Raw genomic sequence first — 19,746 nt, 5'->3', positions numbered from 1 at the left:
CCACTTGTGTCAGCTTCTTCTGATTTTACATTTCTCACTAACTCATTTATTATGTTTCTTCTTCTTGGATTACCTTGCCCATCTGTTCTTACATGTGGGCTGCTTTTCTCATTAGAATAGTTCACATCTTGGCAATTATTATTTTAAATTCGCTGTCAACTCATTGTGACATCTGTGTCACAGAGGTGTCTGCTGTAGATGATGCTGTTTGCCGTCTGTATCTGCTCTTCCTTTTAAGCCTGTTTTCCACTTTGCTGTTACCATGATGGAAGAAAAGCTCATGATAATTCAGTAACACGAATGAAGTAAAAAAAAAAAAAAGCGATTTTCCTAGTCTTTTAGATATAATTAATAATTGCAATCACTGATACAACTCCTTGAAGACTAGTTTAGCTAATATTAAAGATCATCAAATTCAAGAAGCACAAATTTGAAGACGAACCCCATCATGAAAAATGAGTTTTCCTATGTTTCATGGACATGAAATTTCAAGTTACAGATCTGTGTGACTTAAATATTCTTCCTATGTGAAAAACTGTCTTAAAATTGATGAAACATAACAGGATAGACAGTTCCTGGGTAATTTGCTATTAATAGGCCCAATGTTTTCGCTTAAGGTTTATTTCTATTTAAGAAACTTGGATGAGGTCCTATCAATTCCCACAGCCATGCTTCCCATCGAGCTCCCTGCTTGTGACTTCGGAAAGCAGTGGAGGATGGCCCAAAGTCTTGGGACCCTGAACCCACGTGGAAGACCTAGAAGAGGCACCTGGCTCCTGGCTTCAGATTGGCGCAGTTCCAGTCATTGGGGCCGCTTGGGGAGTGAATCAACGGATGAAAGATCTTCCTCTCTGTCTCTCTCCCTCTCTGTATATCTGACTTTCTAATAAAAATAAAATAAACATTTATTCTTTTTTAAAAGTAAGTTATATGAAAAAGAGCATTTAACCTCTTTTAAGTTTGCTTAAAACTAAGGATCACATATGGTACAGGAATATAATCAGGTTATCACGGTTGCCCCATAGTTACACTTTGTCGGTTATCAGATTTCAGACTGTGCTGTTTAGAGCACAACGCAAGAAGAAGCTGGATATGCATCTCCTAGTGAAACAGGGTACTTCATCTTAAGACCAAAACTCTCTCTGTAAAAGATAGCACACACCCACCCAACGGTGTATGCCAGCTCAGACGCGGGCACTCTCCTCTTGGTAAAATGAAGTGAAGTGACATACGGACATACGGATCTGTGCAGCTTGAGTTGGCGCCACCTTATGCCGGCATCAGGCTCCGTTAGCCTGGCTTTCCATCTGCAATCCACCCACCTTCAGGAGTGAAATTCATTGTACTAGGCATGTCTGCTTTCTCAAGCTGAGGCGTATTTTGTTGTCCTGAGAATATCAGATTGAAATATTCTCTGGTTTTCAACACAACTTGATTTTATAAGTGCATAATTTCACTAGAAATGCTATTGTACCGATAGAGTAAGACACTTGGCCTTGCTGACAGCCAGACTGTCCAGAGCCATGCGGCAGTCACCGGGCTGTGCCTTGGAGTGTTAGAGCAGCGGTTATTTTGCGGGATGAGTTACGATAATGCAGCCAGTCGAAGCTGAAGAACTGTGCAAGAGTTCTTATGTATTTTAATGTTTGCTCCCGTTTGCAGTTCCTGAGATCAACCTGCCACAACTTTGGCCAATCTGTATAAGAGCTGATGTGATGGCCTGAGGATATCATCAATTAACAGAAAGAGAAAGGCAGATGCGGGCTGGTGCTGCAGTGTGAGAGCTAAGCCTCATTTGCTCGCACTCGGGCGTCACATGTGGGCACCAGATAATGTCCCACCTCTTAAATTCCAAACCACTTCCCTTCTTCTGACCCGGAAAACCAGCTGAGGATGGCTCAAGACCTTGGGACTCGGTACCCCGTGGAAGATTCGGAAGAAGTACCTGGCTTCTGACTAGGAACAGGCCTAACTCCAATTGCTGCAACTAATTGGGAAGTGAGCCAGCAGGCGCGAGATCTTTGTCTCTCCTTTCTCTGTAACTGCACCTTTCCAATAAAAACAAATAAAATCGAAAGACAAAACAAACAAAAAACAACTTGGAAGCTTTCTGCGAAGCACTGCTTAGTGCCTTATGGTAGAATTTCTTGGATAAAAGTCTTAAAAAACAAAGATTAAAGTTTTCAAATAATGACATTTTTTCCAGAAGAAAAATCATTTCCTCAAGCTCAAATCAACTTTTAGTAAACACTTCATCGATTGCTGTATATACGCAAGGATCAGTTCCAGGATTTTCACAGGTATCAAAATCAGCAGGTGCTTGTGTCCACTACATAAAATGATATGGAATATACAGCTAGATCTATCCAATAACAAAATAAATGAGTATAATTGTATGTTTCTTCTCTTTAAAAAGCCAATAAATTGTAAGTACTATTTGTATAACAGAAATGTAGAATAATTTTATTTATGGAAATTGAATCAATTTATAATAAAAAAAGTTTCAATGCCATGACATGGTTTTAAAATATATGTAAATGAAGTATAAATGATTTTTAAGGAATGAGTTTAAAAAGTGCCAAAATATTCACTCATTGCATTTATAGCTTGCAAGTTTAATTCAAGCTGCAACTTCAAACAATTCTGTAAGGACCAAAAGTCACTTTGGAATGTGATAAAAAGCCTCATGTCTGTAGTTTGAAGGACTTTGGAGAGATTGCTTGAAGTGAGGTACTTTGTTTACTCACAGATACACTTCTGGTGACTCTGAAACTCCTTGGGAGAAGAGCAAAGCAGAATGGCACTTGGGAAGGAACCCTCGATGTTGAGCGTTCCTTGCGTCTGAGACCAGGGGAGGACACGGCTCAGCTTTGCAGAGTCAATCCCTCTTGCAAAATGTCACAGGAGTTCTATATCTGGATTTGTTTTTCTAATTTTTATTCAACTCACAACACCTAAACTTTTTCCACAGGTTCAGACTCTAACAATGCATTGTGGAAATTTAGTACAGATTAAAGTTGGGAGGGGAGTAAAAAAAAATAGTAATTAAAGATGCCGTATTAATGGAAAAAAGGCTATTACATAACACAATTTTTGAGAAAAAAATATTGATCTTTTGGAAAGGCAGTAGAATGGCCTCTCTACTTTTCTGTTACTCTTCTTTGAGCTGTAAATGTTTTGTCACCAAAATTCACAAGATCCTGTCAGAGGGTGTATATATACACACAGAGATATGCAGGTGTGTGTATTTTTATACAGAGCACATCTATATGTGTAAAAATATAGATATGCACACACATACATAAAATCAAGTTATATATATAAAGCTGTTCCTTTAGCTCATTAAGAAGTGTGGCTAAAATTTTCAATAGTTATTTCAGTTTCCTGTTTCATTCTCTTGTTTTCTTGCTTGAATCACAATTCTCCACATGAAACAAGAAATTGATTTAATTTTTCCTATATCTTCTAAACAGATCCAACCTAGATATAAAGCTGTATTTCAGACAAAGCAGGGTGTCCAGAGCATTTAACATTTGCCAGAATAACATCAAAACGTTGAGGTTGAATGCAAGGCCAAATGGTGGTAAGTAAGTAAAATATACATTCTATTCTAAAAAAACAAGTAAGCTTTATGTCATTGTTTTCAAATCATTTAACTTTCATTAAATTTTATCTCTTTGGAAATTGTACAAAAGATTTTTTTCTAAAGTTGAATCTATGTTTGTAAATTTTATGGGTATAGAAATAATGTTGATATTTGTAAATTAAATTGTAATTCAGATTTTACAATTATTCATTAACATGAAGAAAATAAGTTTACAGAACAACTGAATGAGATATGGATAAGAAGGTATGAACCATTTTTCCTCAATCTTACTCCCAATTTCAAGTTTAACATTAAAAATGGTGCAGTTAGCAAGTGCGGATGGCACAGAGAGAGATGCTACAAAGGGGCTGGCTTTGAGTGATGGCACAGCATCAACATGTTGGGTATTCTGCCTCTTGCCAGAGCAGTGTTGCACCTTAACTGAGCTTCCCCTACCCTGAGTAGCAGAGGGATCCAATTCAAATTGCCTCTTTTTAAAATCATTATTATTTATTTTCATTGCAAAGTCAGATATACAGGGAGGAGGAGAGGCAGCGAGGAAGATCTTCCATTTGCTGATTCATTCCCAAGTGAGTGCAATGACTAGAGCTGCGCTGATCTGAAGCCAGGAGCCGGGAACTTCCTCCAGGTCTCCCACGTGGGTACAGAATCCCAAGGCTTTGGGCTGTCCTCAAGTACTTTCTCAGACCACAAATGGGAAGCTGAGTGGGATTAGAACTGGCGCCCATATGGGATCCTGGCACGTTCAAGGCGAAGACTTTAGCTGCTAGGTCCCCGTGCTGGGTCCCAGACTGCCTCTCACTACTCCAGAGAAACAGTGTTCCCTGTAGTTCTACCAGATAAGAATGAAACAGGAACTTTTCTCTCCCTGCCCTCCTAACCTAAGCTGTTTTCAGTGTCAAGATAAACCTGGAATGGGACAGAACACACAGGAAAGTTCAGTTATACTGTTCCACTTTATATTCAAAAGACTGAAACTACTTTCTGGGCCAGAGATGCCAGAACATTCCAGCATTTGTACACACCCCTCCTTTATGTAGAAGAAAGCTTCATAATGCCCTGCTACCTGGTCACGGGCCAACAGGAACTCCAGCAGCTCAGGACAATGAAGGAGAGTAACATTATGAATAGGTCTGAAGCGTAAGCACTCGCAGTAATCAGAGATCCAGAACTGAGGGTTGACTTAAGAAAACGCAAAATGGCTGCGAGCTGAAGCTGAAGATTTAAGTGAAGGGTTATATGACGACAGTACGAGGGTCAGCCTATCCCCTTGTTCCACATAACATATGATCGTGGGAGTTGTTTCTTGCCGTAAATCAACGACAGAATTGAGAGTCCCCGCAGTGTAAATCTTTGCTCTCACTAATTCTAGACAAATGAAGCTTTCAGACTGCTTTTAAGAATCACCATGCTATGTTAAGTTTCAAAGCTAAAGTGCTAGCTTTCCACTTATGTTCCAAGAATCCTTTCATCTTTATCTAAACTTCTATAGGTAGCCAGAGAAAAGCAGCTCAAGTGAGATAAGGAGCATCTTTCCACCTGCAGGCCTTGTGGAACAAGGATCATCAATCCCGTTGCATGCTTGGGGTCAGGGTGGCTGGTTAGGCCCCTTATCATCACAGTTATCCTGACGATTTACTTTTCTCCCCAGTATTTGTGAAATCAATTTTTTTCCGTCAGCTTCCTTACAATCTCAGACCATTCTCACTGGTTTGCCTGGTAGTTCTTGCGCCTTGAAAATGGACTATTGTCCTCAACGAATAACAGATTAAATTTGCTCTTTTTTTTTGAATCTTATACCTTGTTACGATTATTTTAATTCAGTAAGCAGGACTGAGACCAACCTTTCAGTGACAAATTCATCAATTAAATGTGTTCCAAAATGCGATCAGATGATATCTGCAATACACAAGACAGAAACCCAGAGCTGCAGAAACCCACAACATTAGCTGGAGACTACAATATTCTCGTAGCAATTCAAAAATTGGCAAGACTCTGGATTATCAGAGTAACGCCGTAGTGAACCCTCCATCCTCTGATAGTAGAACACGCGTTTGCTGGACCACTCAGCACTCCCAGAATCAAACCACATATCCTTCAACAGCTGCACTGTGTAAAAAAATGGTAGCCTTTTTTGAAATGAAAAAATATCATTGTAATTCAGCAGGTGCATGGAAGGACAGAATTAAAGGATGCCTAATCTGTTGTGAAATATTTTAAATCTCTTTTGTATTTTACATAATGTACAATTTTCATGAATTGCTTTGAAGAGTACACATATGCTCTATGGTGCATTGTTCAATTAACAGAAAGACCTAATCGGTATATACAACTTTGGTCAGCATCCAAACAATTACACAAAGTGAAGCTATTACAAACCTCTGAGGTGCATGGATGCAGCCTTCAAAACATTCTTGCATAATTGTAATAAAAATAGCATTTTCTGTGATTCTTCTGAAGCCTCCTCTTACTTGTAGGATTCATTTCTCATGAAACTTTATAAACTAAGGATTAATAGAAAAATGATAAAATGTGAATATCTTCATCACAGAGCATTTGCAGAGTCCTTATAGTATTTGTGCTGATCATTGTTTTTATTTTATAAAGGGTACAAACTTCTAGAACTTATACACACACAAGCACAAACGTATTATCGCAATAATGTCAAATCCTCATTACATCAGTCGGTCATACAAATGTGAATACTATCATTGTGATATCCTAATATGGTTTTGCAAAATTTTATCATTAGGGAAAACTAGACAAAGTAGCTGTAGAATGTCTCTGCATTTCTTTTCCAATCACTTGTGAATTCATGATTAATTAAAAGTGATGCTCAGAAAAAAAGTCTATTATGTCAAAAAAACTCCCTGAAAATGTGATCAGTACTTAATAATTATGCTACTAGCACAAAAATGAAATAATTCTGAAATTCAGCAGAAAATTAATTTCTGAAAAAGTAAAACTCAAGAAGGTCCTGGCGTTTTCACAAGGGAAAAGAACATATTTGCAAAGCCAACAGTAGAACAGTTTTCTCCGACCCAGGATGAGAGGACAGTTACGCAGAGGATCTAGCAAGGAATAACTGGAAAGATACAGAAATCATTCAGTACTTCCTGGTGATGTCATCAAAGTGCGACATTACCCCGACGTGTCTCATCCCAGTCATCTAAGATGTTTCACAGCATCACCCCCACCCTAAAAACAGTAAAAGTTTAATGACCATTTGGGGAGGCCAAGATCAATTCAAATCATTCAACTAATAGACTTTTGTGTGGACAACTGATTCCACCTGTGGAATAGATTTGTAGGGCTGCTTGCTAAATCTTAACGTATGACTATCTACAACCAAATATTGATGATGGACTCCATCATGAATGTCACGTCAGTGTATGATTTCAGACACAGAAAGCTTATTGATTTGTAAAGGAAAGGACGGATAATTTTTTCTGGAATGATCTATCCTAGAGAAAACTAAGAAAACACACTTTTTCCATTGGTTTAATGTTTTAAATGAACATCAAACTACATTTTTTAGGTATTAATTTTAACACTTAATATAGAAATGAATTACTGAAAAATATTCAACAGATGTTTTCAGAAATATGGTGAATCCTATTTGTTTTCCATTTAGCATCCACCTCTCTTCCCAAGAGACTTTCTAAATTCCTTAGATATTTTTCATTAAAAATCCATGCACCTAATTCATGTGGCACTGAATCTATATGATGTCCATAAAATATTCTGGGAGTATCAGAATTACTAAATCTAGGCTTCCTATATTTGAGTTGATGGGCATGTAATTTAATCCATGTGGAAAGATGACATAAATTGCTAATTTTACGTTAAATTTTAAAAGAGCTATCTCTTATATGATGCTTTATAATCCAGTGTAGAAGATATTTCAGTTGTATAAATCCTGTCAGTTGTGTGAAATGTGAATGATAGAGCAAGTAAAATGTAGACGGTAAGTAAACATCTCAATTAGTCATATAGAACCTTCGGATACTTTAAAACAATCAGCCTCTTTGGGCTACTTGAAACAAGATCACTGTGTGATCTTGAAACAAGATCTTGAGTGAAGACTGTCAAAAAAAAATTTTAGAGTAACAACATACAGGTGATCTGAAACAATCTAGTTGTCCATCTACAGACAAATGCACAAACAGAGTGTATAGAAAAAAAATCATATGACTTTGAAACACTATTGTTAAAAGTAAACATTATTGTACAAAGAGTTCTTCACCTGGAGGAAGGAAGGCTTTGTGCTGTTGCTTAGGTGGTCTTTGGATATGTATGCTAAGGGGAATGGTCCTGAAACAAGAAGATAGCAACTGTTCAATTCTGCCTGTATGACCGAATGAACAGCAGCAAATTCTTTGAAAATAACGGAGGGCCTGGGAAGCAGAGGTGCTGCTTCCTGCGGAGAGAATCCCTATTGGGCTAATGCAAGGCATGCTGTTGAAGCAGAATCTGCAAAGCATTTCAATGGAAAAGCTTCTGGTTTTTATATTCGTGTATGTCATCACAAGGAGAGCACCGTACATACCACAGGTGGCCGCGTAGACAAACGCCTAAGTGCCACTCAGATGAGTAGTAATGCGGAAACACACTCTAGAAACTCTACAACAGCATTTAATTCTTATAATTAATGATGTTTCAGAGATAAATCATCTATGATGACATTTCGAAGATGTAACAGAGGAGACGTCTCAGAAAAAAAAAAAAAGGACATTCTTAAAGCAAGTTCTTAACACTCAAGGCCAGCGAGTCATTTTCAGATGGGATGAGGGGCCTGAGTGCACCCCACACATACTGTGGTGCAGGGTAAGAGGCATGCATGGCCTGTTAGATCACTCCCTGGACTCTATTGACAAGTGTTTTTGTGTGTAGTGAATGTATTTCCAGCTTGCAGTTATGAAACTAGAAGCGCTGTGAAAGGTTATTCTAATTAGAAACGCTTCCGGAAGTGAGAAGCATGATGAAGCCTTTGCTAAAATCAGTGGCTTAATTCAGATGAATGAATCCACAAAGTGGTCACAAATCAAACTGAAGATACAAAATATTAAAAGGCATAACTCTTACTTCAGATCCCCTCATTAAAATTGAATTTTTTTAAACATGAAAGGTCAATACATTTGTTTGTTCTGTTTTTAAAAAAAATTAACATAACAAACATTCAGCCTTAGCAAACACAATTTTTTAACTCAAGAATATACTTAGAGCCACCAGGTACTTTGTAAAATACAGTGTCAAATGTTTACGCTTTTGCTGTGGGGTAAAAACAGATAAACATGATTTTCATTATTATTCACTTCATGTTGCTGTCACTAAAATCAGGGCTCCGGATAGCTGAGTGTTTAATTGCAATGCAACACACCAAAAGGCAAAAGAGACAAGCTCAGGAGAGAGACCTGCAGACCCCGGGACTTCCTGGGGTACATTCTGTGTGTTGCACATCCTACAAAACCCATAGGAAATAATTCAAGTGTGATGGCAAAGAAGAAAAATACTTGTAGTTGTATTGCTTTTTTTTTCTGTTGTTCATAATACCACACATAGATGAATGAAAAATAAATAAAAGATTTTTTTTTTTTGTTTACAGTCCCGGTACTCCAAGTTCAAGAGGCTACATCTGCAATGCTTTAAAAAATATATTTAAGGTTTATTTAATTTTTACTGGAAAGACAGATTTACTTCCAAAAAATGAGAGACAAGAGGATGAGTTTCTATCCACTGGTTCATTTCGCAGATCGCTGCAAAGGCTGCAGCTGAACGGGACTGAAGCCAGGTGCCAGAAACCAGAATCTTCTTTCTGACTTCTCATGTGGGTGCAGGGTTCCAAGACTTTGAGCCATCCTCCACTGCTTACCCAGCTAAAAGCAGGGAGTGGAATGAGAAGTGAGGCAGCTGGAAGGTGAACCAGGGCTCATGTGGGATATATGCGCTGGCAAGGGGAGAGTTAGCCAACTGAGCCACTGCGTTGGTCAGCCGATATTCAAACAGCATCAAATGTCAGAGAAGAGGGGTTCTCTCTGTTTTCTTTTTCTCCCCCTTTCTCTCTTAGGAGTTCTCTCATTTTCCTCTTTATCTACCTCCCCCTCCCCTACAGAGGGACGAGGGTTCTCTCCCTCTTCTCTTCCCCCTCCCCTACAGAGAGGGACGAGGGTTCTCTCTCTTCTTCTCCTGGCTCTCCTACAAAGCCACCGATTTTGAACCATGTCTGTGAACTCAAATCACTTTATTGAATCACAACCACCTCCACCAAGCCCCATGTAGACAGCTGAATTAGTTTTCCACTTGTAAGAATTTTCAACCACAGCTAAACTCCAACTTGAGTTTCAGAAGGGAGAAACCGATTTTAAATCAAGGCAGTGACCAAATCTTACTCTTCAGGGAAATGAAATTTACAAAAATATCCATGACTAGTAGTGTTATATGATTTCTATGATGATATTAAGACTCAGGAAGAAGAGTATCCATCCAACCAGTGACTGCTTTCCAGTGTTCTCCTTTGGAACTTACTTATTGTATCTTACTTCCGGATGTAATGGAAATTGGACAGACCCCAGTGAGGATCAATATATTAGTACAACATCTACTTTGCTCGATGGTGCAATTGGATCTTTCAGCAGTCATCCATCATTGAAGCATTCGTTAAGTGCCTGCAATGAACAAGGTGTTTCCATGATCTGGAAACACATTGATAAATGAATGAACACAATTATTTTCCATGGCCCAGAACAGTGGCTCAATTGGCTAATCCTTCACCTCCAAATGCCAGGATCGCATATGGATGCTGGTTCATGTCCCGACTGCTCCACAGTCCATGTATCTCCTAGTTTATGGCCTGGAAAAGCAGCAGAGAGTGGCCCAAAGTCATGGGACCCTGCACCCACATGGGAGACTCAGAAGACTCTCCTGGCTCTTGAGTGCAGATTGGCTTATTTTCAGATATTTTGGGAGTGAAACAGCAGATGAAAGACATTTCTGTCTAAGTCTGCCTTTCCAATAAAAACAAATAAATCTAAAATAAATAAATTTTGAAAGATTATTTCCCCGTGTGCTTCACAAGCATGTTGCAGGTGGCCTTCTTCCAGCCTGTTTAGCCCTATTTCACTTGAAGAGATTACAGTAGAGTCTCAGTTTTCCAAACTCCATGATGTATTTACAGTGAGAAACATGTTTTGCTCTCCTACAAATCGTAAATTTAGGCTAAGACATGGCTTCTTTTTGAGTAAAAATTATAAATTAGCCCAGGCAAACAAATTAATGTTTACAGTTTGTTGAAAGTACAATTATCCCTAGTGTATGCTGAAATGTGACTTTTCTTTTTTTCAGTTCTGAGTCACTTAAACACTGTGCATGTACATTTTCTTTAATACTCCTGACTTTTTATGTTTTTTTTAGATTAATTTCTTTGCTCATTTTCAAAGACAACAAAACTAAAGTAGCAAAAGTTAAACTTGAACTCAGGCAGCCTGCAACCCTTCCATTGTTTTCTCTTTAAATTCTTAGGCATATGTTGTCTTAAGTCATGCTCTCTAGTTTGATGTTTAAAATTTAGACTTTTTATCTTGCATAAGAGTCTTCAGATAAATGATATAAGGAAAATAAACTCTGAGTGCTTCATACAGCTTCTACTATGGAGGGAAAATGAACAGTTATAAAAAAGTTATGATAACATTATCAAGATAAGGTGAAATACAATGACATAAAAATCGTTTTGTTTATTTAAATATATTTACATATACTTATATTTAATTGCAAATGCATTTGTATTTAAACAAGACAGAACAAATATGAAGGAACAAATATATGCGAACATAATATTGCTCATTTCAATAAACAATAAACGCATGATTGGTATTTAGAATGGTTACCATACATTAAATTTGTTTTTTTTTTTGTTTTTTTGTTTCTTTAATTTTATGTCATTTTAAAGGCACAGAAGCAGAAATACAGAGATTGCAAATCCACTCTCCGGAGATTTATAAAGGTGTGTCAGGAGCCACGCCCAAAGCAGCCCCATCTGCGGTGGTAGGACCAAGGGTGCCACCGTCAGTTGGTGAGGCTTCGCTGCCAGGATGATTTGTGTGTTTCTAGACAGTTGTCACGCAGTGGGTAGAATTGGAATAGATTTGAACTTACCAAATCTTTCTGCCCAAAACATTGTCTGTATACCTGACTAGAATTCACCCATTTCAGAAAGATTAGCTTGGTTTGAAGTATTACTTACTTATTCTCATTACTCTGAGAGGCAAAGACAGAAATGATGAGAGACAAAGAGGGCAAAAGATCATGTGAACATTCTGAAAACGTGTGTATGAAAATTATCTTTAGTGTTACTTTTATTCATTTGTTTGAAAGGTTGGAAAAACATGAGAGAGAGAGAGAGAGGAGAGACTGATCTTCCATTCACTATTACACAGGTTTATGCAGGCTGAAGCTGGGAGGCATGAATTCACACAAGCACCCATGCAGGTGGTAGGGACCCATCTATGTAAGCCATCACAGGCCGTCTCCCAGAGCACACTTGATAGGGAAACTGGAATGAAGAGCAGAGGCAAAACTCAAACTCAGGCATTCTCATAGGGGATGGGATGAGGAGACCCCCAGTGACACCTTGACTTCTAGGCTATACACCTGCTCTCAGAGTTCATTTTCAACTGAACATTTGAGGTGCCCATGTAGCTAACATTGGGCATAGCTAAGAAGGGCATATGTTTTATACCAGCTTGACGATTTTGATAGAAGCTTTGTTTTCATCAATAAACCTTGAAGGAATTGTCCTTTTCAGTTATAAATGACTCCCATTTTCTGCTGGGGATCAGTACTTGTCCTGTCATGATTTTATTGCTTGATGTTGGTGTGGGAATGTCTTTCTCCTGGCATTAATAGAAAGGAGTAAGCCAGCTTGGGAATGCAGTATATTAGATTCTCACAGTATTCCTGAGGATGCAATGAGAGACCCCAATTTCTGTAATCAAGATCTCTGAGAGCCGATGTGCCCAGGGTCTTCTCTTTAATCAGCTGCTGTGCTCTGCACCCTGAACTGAAATTATCCTTGCAGTAGGAGTAATCAAAGCAAAGTAAAACCCAGGTTATTCTCCCTGGCCCAGTTTATCTCTCAATAGCCTTGGGGGAGACTGGTACATCAATCAAGGCTCCAAATAAAAAGATAATTATTTCTTGATTTCTCTGGAGCAGATGCAATGAGAGAAAGGTTACCCCTACTGGGAGTCCCTACTGTGTTGCGAAATAGCAGTGGTTATCCTGGAAAAAGGAAGTAATTATTTGCAAGATGTTCCTGTCTTTTTAGGTAGGGCTGCTGAGGTCATTAAGATTCACCTGGCATTTAAGCACTTGCAATAAAAGAAGATATTTTTCTGTGCACGAACTAATTTGACTGCAGTTAAAATTTAGACATGTCCGGGTTTATAAACATGCCATCAGATACTAACACAGTAAGGCGTGTGTGATGCTCCAATTAGACTGAGGGGATACAGTCAGTGATGGGCGTGTGTGTTCCTATGTCATGTCTTCTCTGTGTTACCCCTTCATTATAAGAATGGAAAGGTTTTCCAACTGCACTGTAACACGTAGGACTGGCCCTCATGTATAGACCACAGCAACCCTCTATTGCCTCCACATATGGATGCTATGCGTTCAATCCTTGGTTTGTTCTAACAGGAACACATTTTCAGTTTTCATCACTATTAGGAAATTAGAGGAGCTCCACAGTTTTTCACCAAGAAATATTAACAAATACTTGTACAGAGAATTAAAGGATGAATGTTTATTCTTTCAAAAACAATTAACTCGGTCTCCCATCACCAACTGTTAGGAAAGATAATATAAAATTCATCCCTCATGGGCCTGGCATGATGGCTCGATTAGCTAATTATCCCCTTGATGCATCAGGATCCCAATTGGACACCAGCTTGTGCTGCAGTTGCTCCACTTTTATCCAGCTCTCTTATATGACCTGGGAAGGCAATAGAGGACAACCAAAAGCCATGGGACCCTGGACCCAAGTGAGAGACCTGGAGGTGGCTCCAGGTTCTTGGCTTCGGATCGGCACAGCTCCAGCCATTGTGGGCACTTGGGAGTGAATCAGAGGAAAGAAGAACTTCCTCTCTCTCTCCTCCTCTCTGTAAATCTGCCTTTCCAGTGAGATAAATAAATATTTAAAAATATTCAAAAGATTATTAAAGGCGATATTCCTGTGGAATGGTGGTCTTCATGTATTTGACTTGTTTAAAATTTAGATTTTTGACAAATTAAACCTATAGATTTTGACTGGATTAAATCATTTTTTACTACAAACTGCTAGAGAAAGGAAGAAAGGAATGATGTTTTGGAACTACACCCGTGGATTGCATAAAATCTACTCTGTTTATATTGATAAAAAGTAATAATAAAGCAAAAACAAAACACTCTAAAAATGTGGCTGCACTGGAGTGCAAAATCACCTAATATCAACCCCCTTTTGGAGTCTCCATATCTTTATTAGACAATGTCATAACAAAAAGGCCTATAGTTCTCTGCAGCAGCTTAGGGTAAGTCTCAGTGCATTTCAACTCACATTAAAATTATCCATGGTCCTAGCTGAAATGGCCGTGTAATCTAACATGTTGCCATGCCTAAACCTTACGTCTCTTCTTCCCTTCGACACTGCTGCTCATCAGTGAGCACTCCACAAGCCATCATTTCCATGTTAATCTTCAGTAAGGAAACTTCCTGGGGTCCCTGACACACAGCAACGTCCTTATCTGTAAGGCTTACATGGTAAGAGCCCATGAAGGAATACTACGAATTTCATCTTTTTTGTACTGAGAAATTTTTTAGTTTGCTTAATTTTATTTAAACATAATTATAATTGAATACAGAAATTAGCGAAAAACTCTGTGGCTTTGAAGCATATGCTGTTCTCGTTGTATTATTATTATGTTACTACAGTATAAAACCTCACAATGGTTTTACTCTTCAGAACAATAAGACATTGCAGTGTGCGTCAACCCACTAAGAAATCCCATTAGGCACTGAAATTGAGACTGTAAAAAAGAGCAATCAACGCATTGCTTTTGTACCAATGATGTTTTTTAATGCAACTTATGGAAGCATGTTGAAATATATAGAGATATGAATAATAGGAGCACAACGCACTGTAATTAAAGCTAATATAAAGGGACATCTGCAAAATGTTAAAGGAAAAGAAACAGCTAATTTTTTTTATATAGTGTTCCACTGTGAAGTTTTCACAGAGGAAGTGGTAGTTAAATTAGGTGTTAAAGCCAGGGAAATTTTGAGATAAAGAGAATGGAGAACAAGAATAGGAATGCAGAGCAGCGTGTTACATTGGAAGGGCTGTGTTGAGTTGACTTTGATGAAGCCATCAGGCTTTTGGAGATTGGTATCCTGTGTGAAGGATGGGGGCCTGTCTGATGAAGAAGGACTTGCTAAGATTAGTTGTAATTGGACTTATGTCATCAACATAGTGGTACTAATTATTCATGTAGTAATCAGAAATATACGCAAGAGTTTAAAAAAAAAGAAACTGGACTCATGGATACCGAGCAGAAGTCCATCCTGATAGAGCTGGAAAGGAAGTTGGGAAGGAAAATTGTGAAGATCAATTGATCTATGTGGTAGAATTAGAGACGACAATAAAGCAAAATGCTCTGAGTGTACATTTTACTGCGTACATTGTTGTCCTAGCAACAGCAAGAAATGAGTTGAACAATTAATACTCTCATACTGAAAAAATACTATATATTATACATATGATATATACATATATATTACTGTTAGTCATTCTGAGCTGAAGCATTCATTTACTGTGGACTCAGTTGTATTTCTTTGATGATTAGTCTTGATGAGAACTTTTTCAGATACTTTGTTCACCTTATTTGGAGAAAAGTCTATTTACAAAGTTATAGCACCCAGGTTGCTTCACTTCTGTCATAAAAAACAGATCTACACAACAATGGGACACAATATAGAAACCAGAAATAAGTGCATGTATTTACAATTAACTGCTTCCAGGAAAAAAATTATATATATATAATCATATATATATGATTATATATATGATAGTATACATATTATATAATAATATATATATAATATATATATATATCATCAAGAACACACTGGGAAAAAAGCATCAACTAAAGAAATAGTGTACAAAAAACTGAGTATTCACATGGAACAGAAAAAAAAGCAAACATGTTCATTCCCTTCCTAATCGTCCACTTACTCTTAATAACTGAAACTTTTATATTGTTTAACACTAAGAACTACGGGAGTATTAGGAGAAAAAAGCAGAAATGTTCTTGCCACAGGACTGGGTAAGGGCACTGTTGGATAGGATCTTAAGATCACTGACAAAAAAAACGAAAACAGACAAACAGAATTACAGCAAACTTCAACTTTCAAAGGAAACAGGATGAACACCTACAGGATTTAAGAAAAATGCGTACAAAATATACATCTTTCAAGGGACCAATAGGCAGAACGTAAAGGAAACAATTCAACAGAAAAAAAAAAAACAAATAGTAATAATGAAAATCTTATAAAAAACAGCCATGAAATCAGTTTCTTTTTTTTTTAATTATTAATTACATTGCATTATGTGACACAGCTTCATAGGCTCTGGAATTCCCCCATCCCCTCCCTGTGCCCTCCCCCCATGGTGGATTCCTCCACCTTGTTGCAGCATTACAGTTCAAATTCAGTCAAAATTCTTTCGTTGCAAACATATACAAAGCATAGAGTCCAGCAACTTATTGTCCAGCTAAATTCAACAGTTTTTTGGGGAGACCTCTGGTCTGAAGGTAGAGCTGGCAGAATTTCATCCTGATCAATTAGAAGCCCCAGCACAACATCAACAATTTATAAACATTATGGAATTAATTCCCATGGTATTGAGTAATCAATACGTTAAAACAATACAAGTTCTTAACCACATCATGTGACTACTTCATTGTCCTTTCAATTTTTGTTTGTACACAGAACCTGCAGCTATACACCTTAAAGTGGCTATAGGGTACTATTCTGCTGTCTCGTGTCTGTTTTCATTTTAGTACTTAGCTATTTATTGTGTTGACGCATAATTTTGCTGAACTTGGTAGATTTTAGCATAGTCTAGATTGGCTTATAAATCTAACAAGGCATTTGTCAACAGTTTCGGTGAACAGTTTTAGGAGGGGTGTGCAGAGAAATCTTCAATACCATAGTGAGGAGTAACTAATCTTTGTGTCCTATCTAGTAAGGTATATGTGGATCCATGCTGATTATTTCCTGTTTGGTTCTAAGCTTTCCTTGTATTTCTCTGACTATTTATTCTATTTGGTGGGGGGGTGGGCTCTGGAGTGATCCTGATGGTCATTGCAAGAGAGGGTGGGAATCCAAAGTTGGAACTAGGTAAGGACTGGAAAAGCTCCTCTCCCTAGTCCCGAAGGAAGTTTGCTGTTCTTCTGTTTCTGCAGATCCCTCAGGGCTCCTGGCTGTTGTTCCGATGACCTTGAATCCTGTGAGGAAGGAGTTGGGCTTCTTCCATCCCATGTGGTAGATCCAAATGGGTCTGGGTGACCTCGGAGTTCTTGGCCTCCAAAGGCACTCCAATTCCCAGTGGTCTCCTTGGCAGTTGGGATGTAGTCCTCGGTGCCCATACTGATAATCCTTGGTGAGGATCTGAGTCTTGAGGATTGGGATACAGGCCTCCTTCTGTCTACCTGCTCCACTCTGGGGTCCTTCCCTGCTCTGTGCATATGACCTCCTGTTAAGAGGTTGTCAGGATCACTCTTGATTCCCCCATATGTCTTTGTAGTTTAACTATTGTTCAATGCTGATTCGAGTCTGTTGTCTATGAATTACCTGTTATGTTACTGATAGGTTATACTTTACGTCTTCCTCACACATTCTAAGGAAATGGAAGATTTCTCTGCTCTCCCTCTCCATTTCCAAGTAGCTTAGGATCTTAAATGTATATTAGGTTTTACAATTATTTGATGTAGAACATAAGCAGTCTGATTCACATTAATTGTATGTTCATTAAAATGTCTATACTACCAAAAGCAATATATACATTCAATTCAAATTACCCAAAACATTCTTCATGGAACTGGAGAAAATGATACAAAGATTTATCTGGAAACACAAAAAAACCATGAATAGCTAGAACCATCCTGAAGAATAGAAAGTTAACAGGGGGAATCACACTCCGGACCTCTGGACATACTTTAGGGCAGTGGTTATCAAAACAGCCTGGTACTGGCACAAAAATAGAGAGGAAGATCAATGGAACAGATAGAAACACCAAAAGGGAACCCACACAGATACAGCCAAATAATCTTTGACAAAAGACAAACGACAGTGCAAGCAAATGGAAAGTTCTCTTCAATAAATGTTGTTGGGACAACTGGATGATAGTCTGTAGAAACAAGAAGATAGACCCATATCTTTCACCACACACTAAGATCAAATCTAAATGGATAAATGACTTAAACCTACACCCAGAAACATTCAAACTTTTGGAATAAAATGTAGGAAACACCCTGCAAGATTTAGATGTAGGCCCTGACTTCCTATAAAGGACTCCAAAAGCAATAGCAATCAAGACCAAAATAAACAAATGGAACTATATCAAACTAAGAAGCTTCTGCACAGCAAGGGAAACAATCAACAAAGTAAAAAAGCAACCCACAGAATGGGAGAAGGTCCTTGCACACTACATAGGTGATAGGGGGCTAATCTCCAGAATATACAAAGATCTCCAGAACAACCAAAACACCAAAACAAACAAGCCACTCAAGAAATGGGCACGGGAAATGGGCAGATATTTCACAAAGGAACAAATCCAAATGGCAAACAAACATATGAAAAAATGCTCAAGTTACCTGGCAATAAGGGAAATCCAAATTAAGACAACAATGAGATACCACCTAACACCAGTAAGGATGGAACACATACAAAAAACCACCTACAGCACTTGCTGGTGAGGATGCGGGGAAAAGGGAACCCTACTCCACTGGTTGTGGGACTGCAAACCTGTACAGCCTATACAGAAATCAGTATGGAGAACACTCAAACAACTGAAAATCTGCACACAATATGATGCAGCAATAGCACTCCTAGGAATATATCCAAAACACCTGTTTCACGACAGACCAACAAGCACCCCTATGTTCATAGCAACACAATCAACAATTGCAAAAACATGGAAGCAACCAAAATGCCCATCAACAGAAGACTGGATAAGAAAGCTATGGTTCATTTACTCCATGAAATACTACTCAGCTACTGAAAAAAGAAATGCAGCTCTTTGTGGCCAAATGAGCCCAACTGGAAACCATTATGCTAAGGGAAATGAGCCAATCCCCAAAGGTTAAATATCACATGTTTGCCTTAATTGAAGATGAAACGATGTCAATCCGGAGAACAGTACCCGTATATTGTAATATTATTTTAACCTCAATCAGCCTTATCTAATGCATTAAGATATTGTGTTGAAATCAGTTTCAAACCACCACGGGTAGCCAGCATTGTCTTCCTACTTCTGACCTTCAAACACAAGGCATCACCGCGCGTATCCTCGCAGAGTTACTCAGATGTTCTCCAATTCATGTGCTCACCGTTTCCTTCACCCACATCCAATCCATCCGTAAACCGACTTAAAAATACATGTTACCACCTACCACTAGAATCCATCCATTCTGATTCATTCCTAAATATGGCCCCTTATATTACTGCAGTTGCACGCTTATCAATCAACCTACACTTGCCCTGCCTGTCTTTGAGGCTGTAAATGAGAAGGAAAAGCAGGCGAGTATCGGAATACAAAAGAAAAAAGCATGAGAAACCAAAGGGTAGAAAAAACTTTCATACTCCGAGGGGTTAAAAACCCAAAGGAGAAAAATCTATGAAAAGCAGATGACGTCATTATGGGCTGGGAGTTCAAAAGCAGCATAAGGCTTTGGCAGTCACAGTGATTATTTTCTAGTACAAAATAAGGCATAATTACAGGTCACCCCTTTTTCTGTGCATCAATGACAAATGGCATAGGAGTAGCCATAAAGGCAATGCTTTGGACATAATCGTTTAATATGCAAATTATCAGTGAAGAGACAGGACTT

Source organism: Ochotona curzoniae, unplaced genomic scaffold, assembly GCF_017591425.1.
Source record: "Ochotona curzoniae isolate NIBS_2020 unplaced genomic scaffold, NIBS_Ocur_1.0 contig_883, whole genome shotgun sequence".
Taxonomy (NCBI): Eukaryota; Metazoa; Chordata; class Mammalia; order Lagomorpha; family Ochotonidae; genus Ochotona; species Ochotona curzoniae.
Note: the sequence above shows the minus strand (reverse complement) of the source record.